This window comes from Pelodiscus sinensis, chromosome 19 (genome assembly GCF_052426305.1).
Source record: "Pelodiscus sinensis isolate ZL-2025 chromosome 19, ASM5242630v1, whole genome shotgun sequence".
Classification (NCBI taxonomy): Eukaryota; Metazoa; Chordata; order Testudines; family Trionychidae; genus Pelodiscus; species Pelodiscus sinensis.
In genome coordinates, this window is record NC_143070.1 from 11,664,014 (window position 1) to 11,683,308 (window position 19,295).

The following is a 19,295-nucleotide window of genomic DNA, read 5'->3' on the forward strand; positions in this document are numbered from 1 at the left end:
CTGGGCGGCTGGAGGGGCAGCTGCTCTCTGCCCCCAACCTGGCCAGCAGCGGCGCAGACGGAAGGGTGGCAACGGCATCGCTGCCTCCACTTCTCCTGCGCTGCTGCTGCTGCTGGCACTGACCCCACAGCTGGGATCCCGCTCGCTCTGGCCACCCAGCTTGGAAGGGAGCGATGCCCCCAGCAGGGGGCAGAGGGAAGGATGCAATGGCAGCCACTCCCCCTTCCTTCTGCGCTGCTGCTGGGAGCGGAGCTGCCCTCCGAGCTGGGCACCTCCCCTGTGGCCCCTGCTCTGTGGTCCCCAGCGGAGAAGGCAGCCCTGCCAGCAGCAGTGCGGAAGGAACGGTGGCAACAACATGCCAGGCCACCCTGCCTCTGCGCTGCTGCTGGGGCGGCGTTGACTTCTGAGCTGGGGGACCCGTCAGTGACCACCCCTCACTCGCTGCTCAGTGGGGCCCCCTCCGATCTGGGCCCCACAACAGCAGCCTCTGCCCTGCTGCTGCCCAGGTCCAAAGGCAGCGCCACCGCCTGCAGCGGCGCAGAAGGAAGGGCTGAGATACCAGACCAGGCCTCCCCTCCTCCTGTGCTGCTGCTGGCGCTGACTTTGCAGCTGGGAGTCCTGCCAGCATGGGCCACTCGCAGGCCACTCAGGGTGTGTCTAGACTACAGGGTGCTGTCGACAAAAGTGGACTTTTGTCGACACAATTATACCTGCGTCTACACTGCTGCTGAGTTCTGTTGACTCCGCTGTTTTGTCGACAGCTGTAAACCTCATTCTACGAGGAATAACGCCTTTTGTCGAGAGAGTTCTGTCACCAGAAGGCGCTATTGCACCTCCACTGTCCTTTGCGTCTACACTGTCATGTTGACAAAGCGGCTTGCTCTGTCTACAGAACTGGACGTAGTCTAGATGCTCTTTGCTGACAGAAGCTTTGTCCACAGTATCTGTCGACAAAACTTCTGTGGACAAAAGCCTGTCGTCTAGACGTAGCGTCAGTGTGGCAGGCAGGGCTGCCCCCAGCAGTGGCACGGAAGGGAGGGTGGCTCTGCTGGGTCAGGCGGCCTTGTGCACATGGTGCCTGCGCTCTCTAGCTGCCCAGCTGAGCAGTGAGAGGCACGGCCAGCAGCGGCACAGCAGGGAGGGTGGCGCTATCAGACCAGCTTCCCTCCCTCCTGCGTTGCTGCTGGCGGTGCGGTTGCCATCCAGGTTGGGCACCTGACCCCTTATAACTTCCTCAGCCTCCCCATTAGTAGGCAGAGCCTCTACCCGCAGCAGTGCAGAGGGAAGGGAGGCACCAACACACCAGGCCGCTCTCCCTTCTGCGCTGCTGGTGGTGCTGGCGCTGCCTGCTCATGGGAAAAGGGGTGAAAACGGGGTTCTCCAAAGGAGCAGCGCCGCATGGACCTCGGGGTTGCCAGGGGTCTGAGTCCCCTGCTGACTCCAGGCTCCATGCAGGTGCTTCCACTCAGAAATGCACAAGAGCCTCCAGGACCCTGAGCCTTTCAAAGCGGAAGGACCCTCGTAAAGCCGAGTCAGTGGGACTTCCTGCTGGCCCCGGGCTGCACACGGAGTTCCCGTTTTGAAGTGCACAGGAGGCCCTACTGGGGCCCTTGTCCAGTTCAAAGTGCAGAAAGTGCCCATCGACTAGTCGAGTAGCCACTGGAAATTCCATCGACTCCTCGACTTGTCCATGAATCGTTATTTAACATCCTTACCCAGCAGCAGCGGCGCGGAAGGCAGGGAGGCAAAGCTGCAGCAGCCCACCTGCCTTCTGCACTGTTACCGGAGACAGCACGGACTGTCCAGCTGCCCGGCGGGAGTGGCGGCGCTGTTGCCAGCGATGGCAGAGAAGGACGAGAGGAGCACCGTCCAGGGCCCCCCTCCCTGTTTGCTAGGGATGTCAGACAGGGAGTCACTGAACAATCATGTCACTGCATCAAACTGTAGCAATTCCACGATTATTCGATAGTCCCTGGTGCCTGAGTCAGCAATGAGGGGCTGCACCGGCATCCCACACAGCAGACAGAGGCTGCACCGGCATCCCACACAGCAGCCTCTGTGCGACGAGAGCTTGTGCCAGCCCCGGACAGAGGCTGCTCTGCAGCAGCCTCCTCTGGAGAGTGAGAGGCAGGAGCAGGCAGCTCCGCAGAACTGGTGCTCATGGAGAACTAGATTTTAAGTCAGCTCCCCTCGAGCAATCCCCTATCCCCCTCGCCTCAATGTGAGACAGCGAGGGAGGAAAGGGGGCTCCATGGAGCTGGCCTGTGTGGAGAGCCGGCTTAGAAGATAGTTCCCCGAACATCTCATCTCATGTCTGCCCTGCCCCCACGCTGATAGGGAGGCAGCAGTGGAGGGGGATGGGTGAGACGTGGTTCCAGAGGAGCTGATACACATGGGGAGCTGTCTTAAAAGCTGCTTCCTGTGTGCACCAGCTCCTGCCTGACTCCCTCACCCTCCGTGTTGCTGCGTCTCTATGAGAGGCAGCAGCCCATGGTGTGGGTCAGGCAGCTCCATGGGATCTGGTGCTCACGGGGAGGCAGCTTAATAGCTGGATCCCCGCAGACAACAGCTCCCACCTTCCCCCCCTCTTGCTGCTTCTGTTCCTGAGGCAGCCGGGGGAGGGGTGTGTGGAGGCGACAGGATTAACCAATAAGCCCAGACGTATTGGTTAATCGTGTAGCCAGCTACACACGTTGACACCCCTAGTTTGTGCTGCTGCTGGTATCGGCGCTGCCCTCTGAGGTAGCCCCTGGCCAGTGGCACCCACTCTCTGGTCACCCGGTTTGGGAGGCAGGGCTGACACCCGCCGCGGTGCTGAAGGACGTGCTGCAATCCCGCCCCTCCTGCACTTCCTGCTGCACCGCTCTTGGGATGAGCACTGACGGCCGAGCGGGTGACCAGAGAGTCGTGGCTGCTCCTGGGGCGCCCAACTCGGAAGACAGGGCCACCGCCAGCAGTGGTGCAGAAGTAGGAGTGACACAACACGGAGCCACCCTGCTTCTGTGCTGCTGCTGGCAGGGACGCCGTCGTCTAAGCTGGGCCCCTGGCCAGCAGCCACTGCTCTCCAGCCACCCAGCTCAGAAGGCAGCCCCACACCCTGCAGCACTGCCCCCTTCCCTCTGCGCTGCAGCTGGTGGTGGCGCTGACTTTTGAGCTGGGTGACCTGCCAGGGGCCGCTGCTCTGCAGCCACCCAGATGGAAAGGCAGCCCCCCCGCCAGCAGCAGTGCGGAAGGAAGGGTGGCAACACCGGACCAGGCCTCCCTTCCTCCTGTGCTGCTGCTGTCAATGGGGCTGCCCCCAAACCGGATGGCCAGACAGTAGCCGCTGCTCTCCAGCCACTCAGCTGGGAAAGCCGGGAGAAATCCGACCGCTTTTAATATTTCCAAACATCTGCCCAGAGGAAGATTTGTGGCCTGAAGACGAGGTCATGGCTGGGAAAACCCAGGCGGCCAGTGACCCTGCTCGCGAGCCCCTTCCCCTGGCCCTGGGACCCCCTTTTGGGTGGGGAGCCCCAACTGGAGAAAGGCTGCACTAGGGGATTCCCCAATGACCCTGGAGACCAACAGGGCCAGGAGTTTCTGGCAGACCCTTTCCCACAACTTCCAGGGAATATGCCGGAACTAGGGCCCCATCGCCTCCCCCTGCAACCTCGCCCATTTCACAGCCAGACCGTGTCCACACTGCTCCCTGGCACACTCCCGGGGGCTTCCCTGGGAAATTTCCCAACTCTCTGACCGGCTGGGTCCTGGCCCAAACTAGGATTGTGTGCAATGGGGGTGGGGGCGTCCCAAGAGTGCCAATTTCACTTCCCAGCAGCCTGTGGGGCAGAGCTAGAGCCGTTCCACCCTCACTTCTCCCTGCCCCTCAGGGTGGCTCTGATTTGCCCCCTCCGTGAGTGCCCGTGTTGGGGCAGGACAACTCCTGTCCCATCCCAGCCAGGTCAGGGAGCAGCTGACGCCCCAGGCCCCTTGCCACGTGGGGAGCTCAGACTCCCCTCGCCATTCCCCCATCCCCTCCTCTCCCCCCCCTTTGCACATCTCCTGGCTGTGAAATGGGTGGGGCCCTAGTCAGGTTCCCAGGGACCTTTACCCCCCACAGAGCAGGGGTGGGGAACCTTTGCAGGGTCGGGGCCACTGACCCACAGAAAAATCTATGGGGGGCTGCACACAAGTGAGAAACAGCCCCCCTCCCCTCCCCAGCGTGGGCCCCCAGTGCAGGGGGGAGCCCCGACCTTCAGGGGCCGGATCCCCGCCAGCCGGGGCTGCATCCGGCCCCCGCGCCTGAGGTTCCCCACCCCCGCCGTAGGGATCTGCACTGGATGGGAGTCTCCCTGGGAAGGGCCTGGCCAGGCCTCCGACGCCCAGGGCAGGGCTGCGAGGCGCCGCGGTTGCTGGGGCTTCTGTGCCCGGCGTCCTGGCTGAAGGGCACCGGCAGCCCGAGCTCGGGTCTGGGGGAAGCGGCGCGATGGGGAGGCCCCTTCGTCTGTTCCAGCTTCAGCAGGTCCCCGAGGTTCAGCAGGTCCCTCTCTGTCCTGGCCGGCCGGTTTCCTCCTCCAGTGCCCTGGTCCTGTGTGTGACCTCGCCTGGTCCTGGCTGCTGGGCGGGTTGTTTAGTCTTCAGTCTGCGCCGTGACACTCCCCGTCTCTGGGCTGGAATCGTCTCCGTTGGGTCGCTGGGTCCGGCCTGCACCTGGTTCCGAGGGGACGGCAGCTTCTCCCGCCGCAAAGCCTGCAGGCTCCCAGCTTCCCTCTGGCAGAGCTTGCCTTAGGGCAGAGCGGCCTAGTGGGTAGAGTCTGTACTGGCCCCTTTTCTAAGGGCAGTTTGGCCCAATGGCCAGAGTCAGTACATTGCCCCTTTTCTCAGGGCAGTATGGCCCAATGGCCAGTGTCAGTAATTGCCCCTTTTCTAAGGGCAGTGTGGCCCAATGGCCAGTGTCAGTACATTGCCCCTTTTCTAAGGGAAGTTTGGCCCAATGGCCAGAGTCAGTAATTGCCCCTTTTCTAAGGGCAGTGTGGCCCAATGGCCAGAGTCAGTAATTGCCCCTTTTCTAAGGGCAGTGTGGCCCAATGGCCAGAGTCAGTACCTTGCCCCTTTTCTAAGGGCAGTATGGCCCAATGGCCAGTGTCAGTACATTGCCCCTTTTCTAAGGGCAGTTTGGCCCAATGGCCAGTGTCAGTAATTGCCCCTTTTCTAAGGGCAGTGTGGCCCAATGGCCAGAGTCAGTACATTTCCCCTTATCTAAGGGCAGTGTGGCCCAATGGCCAAGGTTAGTTTCTTGCCCCTTTAGTCCAACCAGTGTGGCCCAATGGCCAGTGTCGGTACCTTGCCCCTTTAGTCAGGGCTGTGCAGCCCAATAGCCACAGTCCATAAGCTGGCCCTGACTCACTGGGCTGTGCAGGTCCCTGTCCAGGGACAGGAGACGGGGGAGGGGAGGTTCTATCCCCCGCAGGGGGGGAGGGGCAGCTCCTCCTTCTCCCCTGGTGCCCGGTCTAGGGCCGGGTCGTGTCCGTGGCTCCAGTCCCGGCGTGAGCAGGAAAAGCTCCGACTGATGCTCCTACTCCCGCTGGCAGCTCCTTCCCTGCAGGCAACACCGGCCCTGGAGCCAAGCTGGGGGTGGGGGAGCTGGTGCATCCCCGTGGCCGGGCTCCTCCTGTCCCAAGACAGCAAGGGCCTGTCATATGTGGGACCCGGGACCCAGGGGGCCGTGGGGGCTTGGCCCTGGGCGGCGCCTCTCTAGGGCCCCCAGGGCCAGACCCCTCTGGCCTATCACTGCAGGAGCTGCTACCGCCCCCCCCCCCCATGCCAGCTGTTCCCCCACAGCATCCGGCTGCCCCAGGGCTCCCATTCAGGGTCCCAGGTGTCCAGTGTTCGACCAGACAGTCCAGTTTTTGTGCGCTCTGCCCGGTAAGAACAATCACCGGGCATGAGCAATGTCGGGACTTTCTGGTTTTCCGGCTGGGCCCCAGTCCAGTCCCGCTGTCCCTCACCTCTTCCCCTCTCCCCCCCGTCAGGCCTGCTTCCCACTGGCCGCCCCAACCCCCCTCCCTCCCCCGGCCAGCCCTGCCTCCCTCCTGTCCCGTCCCCCCACCCTCATCTGAGATCAAGTGTGTCCGATATTTTTTTACTCACCTGGTAACCCTACTCCCATTGCAGGTGGGAGCCTGGGCGGGTCATTTCCACAGGGCCCCCGGCCTGGCATCTGCCGGTGTCTGCTCTAGCGGCCCATTGCCTAGCAGGGTCCCTCACCTCTGGCACAGCAGCAGTGGGCAGAGGGGTCAGGCCCCTCCCTGGCCGGCCGGCCGGTGTCCTCGGCTGGGCCCCCGAGGGACCGTCCCAGCTGGGCCCCGAGCTCCCTAAGGGGGGCTGTGCTGAGCTGGGATGGAAGGGAGGAGACGGGGCCCATCAGTGTTCTGCTCCCAACCCCCCTGGGTCAGGAGCCTCCCTCCCCACCTGCCTCTGCTGGAGCCACTGGGGAGAGGAGCTAATGGGCCCCCCAGCTTCTGGGGCGAAGGGCGGTGGGCAGGGCCCCCCATGGGGACTTGCACCCCCAGCTGGTTTTCCAGGGTTTGGACCAGACAGTACCAGCCAGGCAGCACATAGCTACACAGCGGGGTGGGGGGGGGGGGTCCGGGGAGATAGGGAATCCTGGGGCAGGACTCGCTCGTCTTTCGCCGGGACCGTGTGTGGGACAGGCAGCGCCCCGGGATCTGCATGCGCCCAGGCCAGCCCCCTCCCCACTGGCCGCTCCTCCCTTGGCCAGACCCGCTCCCCCCAACTCCATACCGGCTAGCCCCTGCCTCCCGCCGGCTGGTCCCTTCCCCCCCTCCCCACTCCCAGTTCTCCCCCCCCATCAGCCCTGCTCCTCCCGACCTCCTCCCAGCCAGCTCTGCTTCCCACTGGCCGGTCTCCCCCACCCCTGATCTCCCCGCACAAGCCCCGTTCCCCCAGCCCCATCCCAGCCTCACTCCCCTCCCAGCCAGTCCCCCCCTTCCCGTTCTGAGATCACGTGTGTCTGGGAGGTTTTTCAAACCCATGTGGTAACCCTACCAGGGGACAAGGAGGGGCCCAGGGCCAGAAAGGAACCTTATCGTCCCCGGGTCTCCCTGAGCCAGGAGAAGATGAGCTGGACCCAAGTCTGGCTCAGGCCTGGCTCTGACTCTGCCCTCCCCAGGGGTCACTCCCAGCCCACAGCCCTGCCACTGCTGCCCTGCGGCCTGTGGGAGCCGCCTGCTCACCCCAGGGCCAGAGAGGCTCAGAGGTCACTCACCTCCCATGCTGGGTGCAGGGGGGCAATTACAACCGGGCTCTGCTGCTCCCTGGGGCCTTGGCTCCCTTGGGACACTCTGGGCGCGATGCAGGAGCTGACACGCTCTGGGGGGAGAGAGGGGGGGCAGGTCAATAGACCCGAGCCCAGCCTGTGCCAACGAGCCCCCATCCCCATCCCCGGGGCTGGGCCCTGGTGCTCAGGGGAGTGAGTCGGATCCATGGGACCTGGCTCTTAGGAAGGGCCTTGTCTCTCCAGGCTAGGTCAATGTGGATGGATCCCATAGGGTATGTCTACACAACCCCGCTAGTTTGAACTAGGAGGGTAATGTATGCATACCGCACTTGCAAATGAAGCCCGGGATTTGAATTTCCCGGGCTTCATTTGCATAAGCAGGGAGCCGCCATTTTTAAAACCCCGCTGGTTCGAACCCCGTGCAGCACGGCTACACGGGGCACGAACTAGGTAGTTCGAACTAGGCTTCCTAGTTCGAACTACTGTTACTCCTCATTTCACGAACTAGCGGGGTACTGTAGACATACCCATAGTGGGGGAGGGGGGATTTGTGAGGGGGACGGGATGGGATTTGAGGTTCTTGTTCCCAGAACCAGCCAGGTCCTGAGATCAACTTCCACTCCCAGCCCTGACCCTGGAGGGGGAAGGGCCCAACACAGCCCTGCCCAAGGGTCCCCAGTCTCCCCTTTCCCACCTCCACCCCCCCCAGTGCTAAAGGAAAACAGCCTCCCCCTGCTCGCCCATGCTCACCTCCCCGCTGTCTGCGCGCCCGTGTGGGGCTCTGCCCGCAGGTCCCCCCGCAGGGCCGGCCCGAGGCCAGACCCCGCCGTGCGGAGCCTGCAAAGGAAGAGGAGCTGGGGTCACCGCTGGGAAACCTCCTCCCTCGCCATGGCCCCCTGCTCAGCCAATCAGTAGTGAGACTGGGAGAGGGGGCGGCCGAGAGGTCTCAGGGGACGTCCCAAGGGCTGGCCCAGGTCACCCCCGAGGGGTCGGTCTCAGAGCGATTCCAGCCCCGCTTCTTTGGGGGGCTCCCACACAGCCAGAAAGGGCTGGGGAGGGGGGGATATTTCTGAGGCTGCCCTGCCTTGCAGCTGATGTCAGGGAATCTCCATGAGCTCAGCCCCCCCCAGCTCCTTCCCCCCCAGGCCTTTGTGGCATCACCGTCCCCTCCCCCCACACGGCTGGTGTCCTGCCCCCAGCCAGCACCTTGGGACACTTGGACAATCAGAGCCCAGAGCTGTACAACCAGCCACAGCCCAACCACTGCTCATGGGCACCGCCAGCAAGTGTGTGAGCAGCCCTGGCCCTTAGAGAGACTCGGGAACTGCCCAGAGATAGGTAGGTAGAGAAACAGCTTGATCACTCCCCCTCCTGCCGACACACACACACCTCCCCCGCAAGCCCTGCTGGTCTGGGACTGATCCGTCTGCTCTGTGAATCACAGAACAGTAGAATGGGAAGGGACATTGAGAAGCCATCAAGTCCAGTTCCCTGCCCTCACGGCAGGACCCAGCTCCGTCTAGATCATCCCTGACAGGTGTCTGTGCAACCTGCTCTGAAATATCCCCAGTGATGGAGATTCCGCAACCTCCCCAGGCAATTTGTTCCAGTGTTTCACAACACTGACAGGAAGTTTTCCCAACAGGCAGAAACATTTTCCAAATGTCCAACCTAAACCTCCCTTGCTGCAGTTTCAGCCCATTGCTCCTTGTCCTGTCCTCAGAGGCCAAGGGCAACAGTTTGTCTCCCTCCTCCTTGTGACACCCTTTTAGGTACGTGAAAACCGCTCTCATGTCCCCTCTCAGTCTTCTCCTTTCCAGACTAAACAAGCCCAGTTCTTTCATTCTCATGTTTTCTAAACTGTTCCACATTTTCATTGCTCTTCTCCAGGCCTTCTCCAATTTCTCCGATTCATTCCTGAAACATGGTTTCCAGAACTGGAGACAAGATTCCAAGTGAGGCCTAATCAGCGCAGAGCAGAGCGGAAGAACGACTTCTCCTGTCTTGCTCACCACACTCCTGTTAGTGCCTCCCAGAATCACGGTGGCTTTTTTTTGCAAGTGTCACACTTTTGACTCCGATTTAGCTTGTGGTCCACTCTGACCCCTAGATCCCTTTCTGCAGGACTCCTTCCTAGAGAGTCACTTCCCGTTCTGTATGTGTGACGTGGATTGTCCCTTCCGAAGTGGAGCACTTTGCATTTGTCTTTATTAAGCTTCATCCTATTTACCTCAGACCATTTTTCCAGTTTGTCCAGATCACTTTGAATTCTGACCCTTCCTCCAAAGCACTTGCCACCCCGCCCAGCTTCGTATCATCTGCAAACTTAATAAGCGCCCTCTCCATGCCAATATCTAAATCACCGATGAAGATTGAACAGAACCGTCCCAGAACAGACCCCTGCAGAGCCCCACGTGTTAGGCTCTTCCAGCATGGCTGGGAACCATTAATGGCGACTCACCGAGAACAGTTTTAAAGAGAACAAAAGGCCGCGAGTTTCCCCTGTCAGTAACCACCCACTCGAACAATCTGCAGCGAGACTGGGAGCTCGGAGGCAGCAGGGGGAGGGGAGAGGGCTCAACAGGTGTTCAAAAGGACAGGCCAGGTCACCTCTGGCTCCCAGCGCTCTGCCAGCTCAGCTCTGAGTGAGGCCTCCAAACACCCCAACCCCCCAACACCCACCCACCCTGCTTGGTGGGGCAGAGAAAGGGGGGAAGATGCAGAAGAAGGTGAGACAGAGGGAGGGGAGGGGGCAAAGGGGAACCAAACTGAGCAGGCTCCAAACCTCTCTGAGGCTCCGACCGTCTCTCCGGGACCTGCTGGTCGCAGGGAAGGAGAAAATGCCGATGAGGCTCCTCCTGCCCCCGCCCCTCGGTCCCAATTCTCCATCCGGCCCCCGCAGAGACCCTGGGAAGGGCCTGCGCTGCTGCCAAACTATGGGAATCTCCGAGCTTACCCCGGACTTGTGCCTCTGTCCTGATTGGCTGTTGTAAGGGTCTCTATGGGTATGTCTACACTACCACCCCAGTTCGAACTAGGGTGGTTAATGTAGTTATACGAACTTGCAAATGAAGCACAAGGTGTAATGATAATTACAGGTGTAATGATAGTTAGGAAAAGGAATCCTAGTCCGCACTATCTAGTCCGTGCCGCATGTAGCCGCAGGCACAGAGTCCGCACTAGCGGACATTTAAAAATGGCGGCAGCCGGCAACATGCAAATGAAGCCCGGGAAATTCAAATCCCGGGCTTCATTTCCTAGTACGAACTAGGGTGGTAGTGTAGACATACCCTCTGTGAGGTCATTGCGGTCCCCCAATAGGCTGAGGTCCTGCCACAGGCCTTTGTGATGTCACTGCCACACCCACCCCTCCCCTGCAAGGCTGGTGTCCTGGCCCTGGCCGGCCCCTCTGCATGTTTGAGGGGTTCCCCTGGAGCCCCACTGAATGGCAGCTGGGTCTGGGGCCAAGGGGGCTGGGCAGTAACGCCCCTGGGGCTGCTCCCTCGGCCCCACCCAGCTTGTCGGTCCTTAGCGGAGTGTAAGGCCAGACAAGTCCATTAGTGGATCAGTAAAAGTTGCTCCTCCCCCAACACCTGAGACATCAGGCCACTGTAATGAGGTGGTGTTGGGGGGGGGGGATTGTTAATGAGCCTGGTCTAAGCCCTTGCGTGGATACTATAAAGGACCCTTCTCTTCCTAGACTGTAATGTCGGTCCTGAGCTGAAATCAGCTCCTGCTAGAAACTCTTTCACACGGGTAGGACCGACTCCCTGGTAGTTTTTTCCTTCCCCCACATTAGCAACAGTTGATACATTGGCAAAGCGCCTCTAGATTGTCTCATCTGCAGCGCTCAACCTACTTTCCAAAGGAGAGAAGGTTCATTATCCCCATTGTGCAGATGTGGAAACTGAGGCACAGAGAGGGGCAGTGTCTTGCCCAAAGTCACCGCTCTGGAGAGTGGTAGACCCAGTTCTGTTGAGTCCCAATCTACGGCTGGACACATGCCCCTTAGGTCATATTAGTGACCCTCTGAGCATGGGTTTTTCAGGATCTAGTGGCTGGTGACTCAGAGTAAAGGGCCCTGGGGGAACCAGAAAAAATTCAGAGCCAGGGCCCAGGGATGACAAAGAGCATGGAGTGGGTCCATACAAGGAGCAACTAAAAGCATCAGGCTGCCCAGCTTAGAGACGAGGCAGCTAACACAGTATCTGAGGGGTGTCTATCAAAGGACACAAGGTGCAGAAACACGTGGCTAGAGAAGTGGGATTCACCCTGTTCCCACAATACACCCGCTGCTGGCACTGTGCAGTGGGGTCGCTCCACCTGCGGGTCTGTGGACTCGCCTGGGTCCCTTTCCCATGGCAGGACCTGCTGTCAGGGCAGTTCAGTCCCTAGAGCTAAGGGAGCAGCAACAGTCCTGCTTTGTAAAACCAGAATGAACATTTCAATCTGAAATTAAAATAAATGGTTTTGTTCATTCTAAACACTTCCTGTCAAAACTGGATTTTTTCTAGTTGCAGATCAAGTTTTCCAAGGGGAAATATGATCTTTTCTACTATAGCCAATTTCTCAGTAGAAACACTTCCATGGCTGAAACATTTTAGCTTTCTCCAAGTGGAAGACTAAAGGAGAAATTTCTGTCAACTAAACAAATTACAATCATAGAATCAATGGAGAAAAATCATAAAGAAGAGTTATTTACTTCTTCCCAAGACAGGAAAACTAGATGGTGATCAAATGAAATTTATGGGGAGCAAATTTCAAATAAGCCAAAGGAAGTATTTCTTCACACAGCACAAAGTCAACATGTGGAACTCCTTGCCAGAGGATGTTGTGGCAAAAACATCCGTCTCCATCATTTTTGCACCCACATTCTTTCTCTATTTCCTGTTCCTCTTAGGGACCCCAAACCTCTTCTGAGGCTCAGGTGGCCTTGTGGTGTGCTAGCCTGGAGTCCTCCAATGGTCCCGTGATGTGAACTATCACTCATTTGGTGATTTGCACCTGACACTGAGCGGCCGGGGGAAGACCAGGACAAGTTATGGGGATAGCTGCTGCCAGATTGCAGCAGCCTAGGTATGGCACATGGACAGGGGATAAGACAGCAGTGTGCACAGACCTGCCCTAGGTGGCTGGTCCCTGCCTAGGAGACACCTCTGGGGGCTGGTCTGTCCCCTGGAGCATTGTTTGTATGGCTTGTCCTTCTGCGCAAGGGACATTAGTGCATCTCCATCAGTCCACTCTCTGGACTGCTCTGACGTCACCTCATGTGACATTGCAGCCCATGGACCAGGGACATGGGTCACTCTGCGCAATGCATCATGAATATGCAAATGAAGTTCCAGGGTCTCGGAGGCTATTTCTACACTAAAAGGCTACATCTACACTGCCCAGTTTTGAGCAAGAACATGTGCAAATGAGACACAGCAATGAATATTTGCATACTAAATGAGCCACCACAGATAGATCGGAATGGCTACGTAGTTCGAACTATCTAGCCCGTGCCACGTGTAGCCGCGCGGCACGGGGTTCGCACTAGCCGGCTTTTAAAAATGGCGGAGCCGGCTTTATGCTAATGAAGCCCGGGAAATTCAAATCCCGGGCTTCATTAGCAAGTTCGGTATGCATACATTACCCCCCTAGTTTGAACTTGCGGGGTAGTGTAGACATACCCTCTGATCCTACCTTAAAGCAAGGTCAGAGTTTGGTTGTGCCAGGACAATGGGATGTTTGTGGAATGTGACTGATTCTCATCAGGTGCAAAGGGATGGGTGTGATGGCAGGGACAGTTCTACCCCAGAATGAATACAGAGGGATGACCAAATGTCCCAGCTCTGGGTCAGAAAAGGGCAACAAAAATGATTGGGGGTTTGGAACAGGTCCCATATGAAGAGAGATAAGAAAGACTGGGACTGTTCAGCTTAGAAAAGAGGAGATGAAAGGGGGATAGTATAGAGGTCTGTAAAATCATGGCTGGTGTGGACAAAGTGAATGAGGAAAAGTTATTTTCTTGTTCCCATAAGCTAAGACCTAGGAGTCACCAAATTAAATTAATAGGTAGCAGGTTTAAGACAAACAAAAGGAAGTTTTTCTTGACACAGTACACAGGCAACCTGTGTCTACACAGCAACTTCATTTTCAAATAAGTTAGTCCACGTCTACACAGCAGGTAGTTATTTCAAAATGGTTTCAAAATATTGCCAAGCTGCAGGACTTCTTATTCGGACTCTTGTAACTCTCAGGCTACGTCTACGCTGGCAGCTTCTTGCACAAGAAAGCTGTGTTTATACTGGCGCAATCTTCCACCAAAGAGGCCGCTCTTCCGCAAAAACTTGCTGAGTCTACACTGGCCGCATGTTCTTGCGCAAGTAAACTGACATTCTACTGTATGAAATCAGGGCTTCTTGTGCAAAAACTATAATGCTCCAGTTAGGAATAAGCCCTTTTGCGCAACTGTTCTTCCTCAAGAGGCCAGTGTAGACATGCAACATGAATTTCTTGCGCAAGAAAGCCCTATGGTTAAAATGGCCAGCAGAGCTTTCTTGCGCAAGAGAGCGCCTACACTGGCATGGATGCTCTTGCACAAAAGCACATGCTAGTGAAGACGCTCTCTTCCGCAAGAGTTTTTGCATGAGAATGCGCCAGTGCAGACGTAGCCGAACTGTTTTGAGGAAGCGTTCTTGCACAAAAAGTCTTCCACAATAGCGCGTCTACACTGGCATGTGCTTTTGCGCAAGAGCATCCATGGCACTGTGGATGCTCTCTTGCGCAAGAAAGCTCTGATGGCCATTTTAGCCATAGGGGTTTCTTGCGCAAGAAATTCATGTTGTCTGTCTACCCTGGCCTCTTGCACAGGAGCTCTTGTGCAAGAGGGCTTATTCCTCGTGGGGAGAGGAATAACTCTTCCAGAAGAAGCCCTGTTTTCCGATGCTATACTGTAAATTTACTTGTGCAAGAACTCACATGCAGTGTAGACTCCTGGCAAGTTTTTGCGCAAGAACAGCTGTTCTTCTTCAAGTGGTTGCTCATGTCCATTCGAAGTAGGTGTGCGCACTGCGTGCACCGTGTCTACCGGAGCGTTTTCCCTAGCAGTAACCGTAGTGCCGGCAGGGCGCCCTCTGGAGTGGCGCCGCCATGGCGGGGCATAAGTACCCCTGCCGGCGCTGCCCCACCTCAGTTCCTTCTTACCGCAGCGACGGTCGTTGGAGCGTCTCCATATCTCTCAGCTACTTAGCTAGTTAATGGTTCCCGTTCTCACACTTGTCTGTAAATATTTCTGGTAGTTAGATAGTTAGGTTCTTTGTTTTGTTCCTTCCCCCTTGGGGGTAAGGAATGCCAGGGCCGCAAGGTTTCAAGACGTGCGCTGACTGCGGGAAGTTTATGCCCAGGGGCGACCCTCAGGACAGCTGTCTTAAGTGTCTGGGTGAGGCTCATCTGGCTATTGCCTGTAAAATCTGTAAGTCCTTCAAGCCCTGTACCAGAAAAGAGAGGGTTTCCCACTTGAAACTTCTCCTCATGGAGACAGCGCTTCAGCCGATGCCGCAGGATCAGCCTGCGGTGCGCAGTGCACCGGCCTCTACGCGGGAGGCCTCTCATCGGCACCGTGCATCGGCGTCGACATCCCGGCACTGGTCACACTCTCCACCAGCTAAGAGAGTGAAGAAATCCCGGGGAAGGTCCCCTGCGAAGAAAACGATGTTGGCGGGGCACCGCACTGTGAGCTCTCCGGTGTGTGTATCGCCACCTCCGCACCGTCGACACCGAGGAGGCGCAGGTAGTCCTGGTCGCTCACCTCCGCACCGCCCGTCCACACCGGACACGTTCGAGGCGGCGCAGGACCTTATCAGCCTCATGACCTCCCCTCCATCCTCGGTGGACTCGGAAGGGTCGAGATCGCCGTTGTCGGAGGCTCGGCTGGCTGCGACCTCGCCACAGCATGGCCCAGGTCGGCGTGCTAAAGTGGCGTATGCGTCGGAACCACCCCATGTGGGGTCAGTACCGATCGCTACCTCGGCTCCTCCGCTGTTGCCGAGTCATCACTCCTTGGGAGTTTCTAGCCATGCGCGTCCAGAGAGACAGCTGAGTGCCTTGCCACCTCTCCGCATGGCGGTACCGGTGCCGTATCTGAGCAGCCATGTGGCTTCCACTCAGACATCTCTCTCCTCCATGGAGGCTGCCCAGGAGCCAGCATCCGTCTCCGTGCCGTCATCGGCACCGGCATTGACCCATTGGTCTGGTCAGGCACCGGGCCTGGGTACCCCGGTGCCGCAACCGCCGGACGCAACTCAACCGGCACCGGGACTGGGTACCCCGGTGCCACATCCTTGGGCGCAGTCTCAACCGGCACCGAGCCTGAGCACCTTGGTGCCGCAACCGATGACGAGTCAGCCAACACCGGGTCTGGGCACCCGGGTGCCGCAACTGCTGGCGACTCAGCTGGCACCGGGCCTGGGCACCCCGGTGCCGCAACTGCTGGCGGCTCAGCTGGCACTGGGCCTCGGCATCCCGGTGCCTCAATTTCTAGCGAATCAGCTGGCACCGGGCCTGAGCACCCCGGTGCCACAGCTAGGGGTGTTGGTCAATCGGCACTGGGCTTGGGTCCCCCAGTGCCACAACGTCAGTGGACCTTCCGGCACAGTCCATGGGTCCCCCGGCCCCACACGTAGTGCAGCCACGGCGTACTCATGCGGGCAAGCCCGAATCGATGGCAAGGTTTGCCCCGCTCTCGTCATCGGCTCCACCCTTGCCGGAGTCTGATTACTCTTCGGACTCGGATGCTTCCTCTGTCCATTCGGGCTCCTCAAGGGCATCCTCGACCCATAGATCAAGGTCCAGGCATAGAAGAGACCACTCTCAGCAAAGGTGGCCACCACACCCTCAGTGGCCCTTCTGGACCCCCTGGGCCTACCACCAGTGGCAAGGACAGATGCCCCCCTCTTTGGGGTAGGGGTCATCTGGGCACCGTTCCCGTCTGTCTGCGTGCCTGTCTCGAGCTCCTCCCTCCCCTCTCCGGGCCCAACCCGATCCAATGGCACAGCAACTCTCGGCACTGGAGGTGGCTGTCACATTACCGAATTGGAGGGAAGCAGCCAGATCACTGCTGCACCCCTAGGTGGGGGTGTTGGCCCCAGAAATTGGTATAAAAGGGAGCCATGTGGAGTATTGAATGGGAGCTTGTTGTTTTCTGATCCTCTGTACACTTTATGTGAGTATATAATGTCTGTGTGTGTAGATAGGAATCTGTGTGGAAGCTGAATATTTCTTGGAATGTGGTTAAGCATTGCTATGGACAGGCTGAGTAGCGAAGCCCTGTAGAACACTGGCTCTCAATGGGCTATGGACACACCCAAAGATTGGGGTTTGTCACCCGAGGGCAGCCAGCAGGGAACACAGAGATTGGACTCTGACCAGATGACTTGCTGCATACCAGAAGAGGCCAGGAAGGGGGTATAAAGAGGCCATGCAGTCGATGCCATTTTGTTCTCAGCTCAGCACTTCATCCCAGAGGCAGCACTGCAGGGATTGAAGAGCCCGGAAGACCTGTGAACCCATTCTGATCGTAGGATGTGCAATAAGAACTTTTAAACCAGCAGCTGCAACATCTCTGCTAGAGCCTGCATCGAAGACTGGGAGATTCGGTGCATGTAACGTACTGTACTTTAATAACCTTACTCTCAGGCTTTTCTTTCTTGTAATAATAAACCTTTAGATATAGATTCTAAAGGATTGGCCCAGCGTGATTTGTGGGTAAGGTCCAGAGGGTAAATTGACCAGGGATCTGTGGCTGGTTTCTTGGAACCGGACAGAACTTGTTCGGGGTAGGTGGGATTGGGTGCTAGGACCCCCCCCACCTGTGTATGAGGCCCGGGGCCATCTGGGGCACGGATATTGCTGGGGTGTCAGAGGGGTTTTGCTCATGAGGCTTCAGGCAGGCTTCTGAAGCGCTCTGTGGGACTGGTTGGTGGCCTGTGTGGAGAGGTCACCAGTCGGGGGCTGTAAGGAGCCCCGGATTTGAGCAATTCGCCCTGAGTGGACGCCCTCAGCTGTGCCCAGACACGGCCCGGTCCGTCACAGTGGCCCCTTTGGAAGCGCAAGCTGCCCTGCCGGCACCGCAGCTGACGAGAACGGTTCCTGTGCTAGTCCAGGAGTCCTCGTCGTCATCTTCACCGGACGAGGCGCTAGCAGACCCTGCGCCTGGTCTGCCGTCTATGGATGCTCGCACGCACCAAGACCTCCTCCGCCGTATGGCTGCCAACTTGGCCGTGCCGGTGGAACCTGTTATTGAGGACACAGATCCAATGGTGGATATCCTCACAGATGATGCGCCTGCGCGACTAGACTTACCGCTTAACAAAACGGTATCAAAGATTACCAATGCCCTGTGGCAAACACCGGCAACCTTGGCCCCTACCTTAAAAGGGGCCGAGAGGTGTTACTACGTCCCTAATTCGGGGCATGACCACCTGTATTCACAACCCACCCCCGGGTCCTTGGTTGTGCAGGCAGCGGCCCAAAAAGAAAGGTTTCCCCAGCTGGGGCCCTCTCCAAAGGCTAGGGAGCCTAAGAGAATGGACCTTTTGGGCCGCAAGGTTTACGCCATGGGGGCGCTTCAGCTCCGCATCGCAAATCAGCAGGCGATGCTGAGCAGGTATGCCTTTAACACATGGCAGGCCATCGAGAACTTCCAAGACAGACTCCCTGTGGAGGACCGTCAGGAGTTCGCGGCGGTTACCTTGGAAGGAAAGGTCATCTTGTGAACCGCACTCCAGGCCGCTCTGGAAACAGTGGACTCAGTGGCCCGCACGATGGCGACTGGCGTCGTTATGCGTCAGGGGGCATGGCTCCACGTCTCGGGAATTCCTCCGGACGTGCAACATACCATTCAGGACTTGCCCTTTGAGGGCAAAGCTCTGTTCTCAGAGCACACTGACTCTAGGCTCCATACTCTGAAGGACACTAGGTCCACCCTGAAGTCGTTGGGCATCCACACGCCAGCTCCGCAGCGGCGGCAACTGCCCTATAGGCAGCAGGGAAGGGTGCAGCCACAGGTTCCCCATGGGGATTTCTGGAGGCGCCGTCCCCGGGCCTCCGGTGGGGGTTCCGGGGCGGCTACGCATCCTCAAGGGTCTAGGGGCTGACGTTGTCACCCCAGAGCTGATACCCAGCGTGGAGGCCCTCACGGCCCTTCCCACCAGGGCAAACCCCAGTTTTGACTCCTCCCTCGAGAGTCTCGCACCAGTCTCCTACCCAGGGCCTCTGTTTGGGTCCAGGCTTTCCCGTTTTGCCCATGCATGGGCTGTTATTACGTCGGATGCCTGGGTCCTCAACATAGTAAAGGGAGGGTATTCTATCCCATTCCTAGGCCCACTTCCCTCAAAACCCCCTTCTCCGCCCTTCGTAAGGGACACCCCTCACGAACACATCCTGTACCAGGAGGTGTCCACGCTCCTCAAAAAAGGAGCGATAGAGGAGGTTCCTCCGCAGCTGCGAGGAAGGGGTTTTTACTCCCGTTATTTTGTTGTTCCCAAACCGAAGGGAGGGTTCCGTCCCATCTTGGACCTTCGAGATCTAAACAGGGCGGTAGAAAAACACAAATTAAGAATGGTGACCCTGGCATCGGTCATCCCAGTGCTACAATTAGGAGACTGGTACACAACTCTCGACCTCAGGGACGCGTACTTCCACGTGGCAATCAGACCCAGCCACAGGAGGTTCCTCAGGTTCATGGTGGGCCAACACCATTTTCAGTTTACGGTGCTCCCTTTTGGTTTGTGTACGGCACTGAGGGTTTTTACGAAATGCATGGCAGTGGTAGCTGCATATCTTCGCAACCAAGGGGTGCACGTTTTCCTATACCTCGACGACTGGTTGATCCAGGGTCACTCGTACGGGCAAGTAGTTGCTCACGTGGCACTCACAAGAGCCCTCTTCCTAAGGTTAGGGCTCCTCATAAATATCGAGAAGTCGTCCCTAACCCCCTTACAACACATAGGCTATGTCTACACTGGCCCCTTTT